Source organism: Belonocnema kinseyi, chromosome 8 (genome assembly GCF_010883055.1).
Source record: "Belonocnema kinseyi isolate 2016_QV_RU_SX_M_011 chromosome 8, B_treatae_v1, whole genome shotgun sequence".
Taxonomy (NCBI): domain Eukaryota; kingdom Metazoa; phylum Arthropoda; class Insecta; order Hymenoptera; family Cynipidae; genus Belonocnema; species Belonocnema kinseyi.
Genome location: NC_046664.1, coordinates 36,097,798 through 36,103,478, shown reverse-complemented (window position 1 = coordinate 36,103,478; position 5,681 = coordinate 36,097,798). Strand labels below are relative to the sequence as shown.

At 32.8% G+C, this 5,681-nt stretch overlaps 1 protein-coding gene across 2 annotated transcripts in view; it reads right to left on the bottom strand.

Moving 5' to 3' along the window:
* Positions 1 to 4,385, bottom strand: part of LOC117177883 (embryonic polarity protein dorsal-like) — a 62,154-nt gene extending 57,769 nt beyond the window's left edge. For both annotated transcript variants that reach the window (XM_033368941.1, XM_033368942.1), the window contains exon 1: positions 3,745 to 4,385. The gene's annotated coding sequence lies outside the window, so the exon portion shown is untranslated. The remainder of the gene's footprint in view (positions 1 to 3,744) is intronic.
* Positions 4,386 to 5,681: the final 1,296 nt, after the last annotated feature.

Below are 5,681 nucleotides of genomic sequence, written 5' to 3'. Positions count from 1 at the left end.
GTTATTTTTAAATTTAAGATTATTATCGGAATGCCTACTCTAAATCAATCGATAAAGGACTTCCTACTATTTATTTAGTAACACCTCATGCCAGTTCAGATACAGAGAATAAAAAAAATGGTTAAAAATAATTTTAAAATATGTACTTAACTATTATAAATAGTCCTTTCCACCATCTCAGATTTTCGAATGAACCCTTTGTGATAACCGAATTTTCCTTTCTTGAATATCTATATTGACACTTCGAAATAATCAAGTCGACCCTTTAAAAATGATCGAATCACCCATACGAAATGACTACGTCAAAATTCTGAAATAATCGAATCGACCATCGAATACGACCCAATCGAATGTCTAAAAAAATCAGATCGACCATCTGAGATTTCCAAACCGACCCTTCACAATGATCCGTTCAGCCAGCTTCAGATGACCGAGAAGACGATTTGAGACAATCGAGACGTCTTTCTCGGATTGTCGATTTAGACGTCTTATTTTTATTTTCTAGAGATAGCCGCTTTAGCCATATCCAAGAGCTGTCCTATAGTCGACCCTGCAATATGATCTGTCTGCACATTTATATGGACAAACAAACCTTCCATTTTTCTCCGTGAAGCTACACTAGTCTGCACCAGTTCAATGAATAAATGTTATAGAATTTTTTTGGCGTGTTCAGATTACTTTATTTTATCTTTTAGAAAAAAAACTTGAAAGATTTTTACATCGTGCGAAGAACCAATGTATAGTGGAGTGTTTGAATGTCACATTTGCTTTGCAGGCATGCATATGGTTAACGCGTAACTCGAGTGGATGACCGTTTTCGTATAAATTATTTCCTTATACAAATGAACTTTTAAGGTAATCGGTACCGCAAACTCTTGAATTTTGATTGAAGTAAGTGATTAGAGCATGATTGCAGTTTTCTAACCTTTAAATAATGTCTTTGCAAAAATTCATTCAAATTTTGTCCATTCTTTTGTAAACTATGTATATGTAATTGCTTATCACTTTGCCTTATGAATAATGATTGAAACTCATGGAATGACAACACTCACAAATACAGTAATTGATTAACGAGGTTGCCAATTATTGTGTTTTTTGTTGTTGACATTTTTGTTATTTTCATTAAATATAAATTATATATAAGATTTTTTACGCTTAATATAGCATGTTCATTGGAATCTTTAATAAATTTACTATATCCATATGAGTATATTACAATTGTATGTGATGCTTATAGTGATTTTTAACAATTGCTTATATCAATTTTTTCAAGGTTTAGACGATTTGGTATAAAATTGGTGTCAGTGCTCAATATGAGCGAATCAAAAAATATAAAATGCATCAAACCAAAAATGACCTGTAAAGTGCTATAACTCGAATGGTAATATCCTATTCCATCGCTTTATAAATAAACTTTCTTTAAAATTATAAATATATTGATGTATACAAACGTTGTTGAGTGCTTATTACTTTATCTGTCAAAGTTTAAACACGGTATCTCAATCGGTGTGGACATAGTGAACACCAAAAAAAAAATGTTCATAACCGGGGACTAGTTTGGTCACGTGGTCACCGAAGAGCATGCCCTTAGCGGTCCGACACTTTGTAAAGTTGAGGTAATTTTAATTGACGCAAAACAAAATTCGGCTTTTTTGTGGTGAAAAATTTTCCAGGTGGTATATGGATGGCTCCTTACAATTTTTGTGCTCTCAAAACTTGAATCAGATGTAAAAAGAACTGTTTTGTCGCAAAGTCATTGACTAACTAATTTATTAAGTTGCAACTTAAACTGACTTATTTCTGAGTAACTTGTTTCGATCACTGAATATAAATAGTTAAATTAACTTTTTTGATTCAAATACATGCATCGAAATAATAAGTTCTTTCGAAATTAAACTTAGTATAATTACAATTCAATGAATTAGTAAATGACTTTTAGCTACATAATAGTTTTTTTTACGACTGACACAGGTTTCGAGAGTACAAAAAGTATAGTTTTGACTTGAAAAATATTTAGCAACGCCGAAAAAACTATTTTGTTTATACCTACAGCAAAACAATTTATTTGAGACAAAAGAATAATTTGGTTGAACTTACAAAAGCATTTTGTTAGGTTAACAAACAAATTTGGTTAAATCAATAAAATATTGTATTGGAATGACAAAAGAATTTCTTTGTCTCAACAAAAAAATTTGTTTATCCTAGCAAAACAGTTTTGTTTGGCTAACAAAAGGTCTCAACAAAAAAAATATTGTTAGCTAAACAAAATTATTTTGTTAAGCCAACAATATTTTTGCTGTTCCAGCCAAACAGTTTTCTCAGTGAACGACATTAAAAATCAAATTTTTAGACAAACGGCACAAGCGAAGAAAAAAATTAATGAACAAAAGTTGTTCATCCAAAAAAGAGAAACAAATTTGTTGTTACTCATTTTTTTATAAGAAGCGTAGTTCATATTTTAATCATGAAAAATGACTTTACAAATAAGCAAATTTAATTTTTGGACAACAAAACATTAGGTACAATAAAATGTTTTATAACAACATTGTTTTTAAATTAGATCTAAAACTTTGATTTGAACCCTTTTTTCTCACGAGACACGTGACGAGAATGTGTTTGTTAAAGCCGAAGGAGCTTTAACAAATGAGAATTCACAATCTCAAAATTTCTATTGTGCTTTAATTTTATAAGTCCTTGTTTATTTTTAGGATGTTTAATAACCATTTTAAAGCTTAAAATAACAGTGCAAGAATACTTAATCAAAAAACAATTACAAATTAAATTGTAATTTTTTTACACTTCTAATGTGAAATGATCGGGTTTGAATATTTCCAATTTGAAGTTACTGAAGTAAATCAATTGGGATACATAAAGAATAACATTTTCAAATTGTACAATTTTCTAAAATAATTTTTTAAATGGCTGAAACCATTAAAAAATCGTTTATCGCGAAACATTTATTATAATAAAAACTACATTTGCAGAAAAATTGACTTATTGATAGTCAAGATGTATAATATTGAAGTTGTAGAAATCTCTTAACAAGCAATATGAGCAGTCAAGCCATTCATTATAATAGCACATAATGTTCCAAAACTTAAATTCTTAAGTTAATTTTTTAATTTTTAGTTCGTCAATTCTACAATAGAAAATTTGTTAAATAAATTACTATTGTATATTTCAAATTTATTTCACGACGAAAAATCTTTTCTCTTTAAAAAATCCCAGCATTAATAATTTATATTTAATTTCAACGAGTAGATAAGCAACTTAAAAAAATTATAAAGCAGCAAATGAAAAAAAAAATTAAATGGAACTATTTTAAATTTAAATTTAAAAATACATCGTTGAAACTCGTTATAAATTCTAAAAGAACTTCTCTGAAAATCGAGTATCAACTTTTGAAAAACATATTCATGATTAACAGATTTGAAGATTTCCCAAGTCATTCATATCACTATTACCTCGGTAGACGCCTTGGAAGCGCTCCGTAGCGTGGACCGAAGCATAATAAAAAGCAACACCCAACACATTACACAAAATTTTAGGTTATGAGAACCAGCTGTGAGCTCAAGTAACCCAAGGGACACAAAATACTCCCTGAACGGTCCCGTTGAAATTGCAAGGGCAAAGAAGTGGAGTAAAAGGGGAACCGGTGATCCAATCATTATTTTGGGAAAGCCTAGGCTGTCCGGCCCGTGCTGCTATAATTAAACTATCGTAGGACAATGTAAGTCGACTTGCCTGCATCTCTAAAGTTGACGCAGGTTCTTCACTCTAGTTCCAAGGCGGCAAAACTAATCTTCCCTTGAAAATTTGAAACTCAAACTTCTCCAATTTTCACAGCCCTCAGCAAAACTTTAAGCACTCGAACTCGTTTTTCCAGCACCAAACCCGCTGATTCACCGAAAAAGGGCTCAATAAAAAGAAACTGTTATGAGGAGCGCTATCACAAGACAAGTGGGAAACTGATCTGTTTCCCAACGGGGAACCAGTTTTGATTGATAAATAAAAATACTTTATTTTTCAAACTGAAACTCGGCTCTTGTCATTCGCAGATTTCATAGATCACTAGACTCGTGTGAACACTGACAATCTGGCATCCTCGAAGTGAGGTTTCACCGCGATTGACCGCGAATAATGTTTGGCGAACATGAAGAACTCAAAAGGTGCGCGAACTCGTGCGCGCTTCAGTTTTTCACATCCACTTCGGCAGTGGCTGAGACGCAGACACTTGGTCATGCACTTGGTGAGGTTGTAACGCTTCAAAATTATTTTTGGCATGAATGACCATTTAGATTAGCGAAGCCGGTGGGTAAGATTTTCAGAAGTCATTTGGTGGCACGGACTTTGAAACTGAGAAAATGAAAACTACCTACGCATTTTGGAACTGCGGAAGAACTACTGAGTCTACACTACTGTATATACATGTACTCAACTATACATATTGTATGCATGTATATAAACATTGTATAAGAAGTGGTGGAATCAAGTCTGAGAAAAGTTTGGTGATTGGCCCGGAGAGTCACGTGACCGTGAAAGCGATTCAGAGATTTGTATGTGGTTCCATGGAAACTCTGGATGTACATTTCCTAAAATCCGGTTTAATCCGGACCTCATTCTATATACTCTTAAACTTTTTTCCAGGCCACAGCCGCGCGTTCGCCACACGTGACGGAATCGATATGTGGTACCGCGCGCGCTTTCTCCCGTGGTTTGTTTGAGACAAGTTTGTTTGGAAATTATGAGTACAGGTTATAAACACAATTTTCATTTGAAAAAATCAGAAGGATTAGAAAAGCATGTTATGTATCAAATTTGTAACAGTTCTGGATCGATTATGTCAAATAGAATCAGACTTATAGGTTTGGAATAACTACGTAACTTAAGTTACGCAGTTTAACACTTAAACGGCCAAAACGCCACTACCGGGACTTCGCTTTTCAACGGCCAATAACTAAGACTATTCGACGCTAGAAAAAATTAAGACACATATATTTTTATTGCTTAAGATCTCCTCTTTCCGACGGTGCCGATGAAATTCTTCAAAAATTCTATTTATTATCCCAAAATGCAGTTTAAACAAAAAAAAAACGTGATTTTTCGTGCCTATTTTTTTTTTGTGAACCATTTTCCAAAGCTTTCCGAGCCTGTAATTAACCTGGAATCTCACTAACCGGTGGAATAAATGTCTAAACTTTGAGAATCCATGGTTCAAAGATCGATTTTTCGTTTTAGTATTTTCAAAATGGCGTCTTAATGGCAAAATTTTTGTGAAAATATTTATGAATTTTTTTACAATAAACGATGCGCTTTTCGGAAAAATCATCAGGAATAAAAAGTTCTTGTAATCAGCCAAGGAATACGCTTGAATTTTTTCGAAGCGTTTTGAGCAAAATTATGGATTTTGCAGATGAACAATTTTTGCAAAATTCAAAATTTTGCTCAAAACGCTCCGAAAAAATTCAGGCTTATTCCTCGGCTGATTACAAGAACTTTTTATTCTTGGCAAATTTTCCGAAAAGCGCATAGTTTTTCAATAAAAAATTTCCAACGACTCCGTAACCTTTATTGCACTCTGACATCAAAACACACCTTCACCGCATTGTCATCCTGGGAATTTTCGAGAACACCCAGCAAAAAAAAATGCCAAAGCGTAAAACCTTTAAAATTGCAACAAA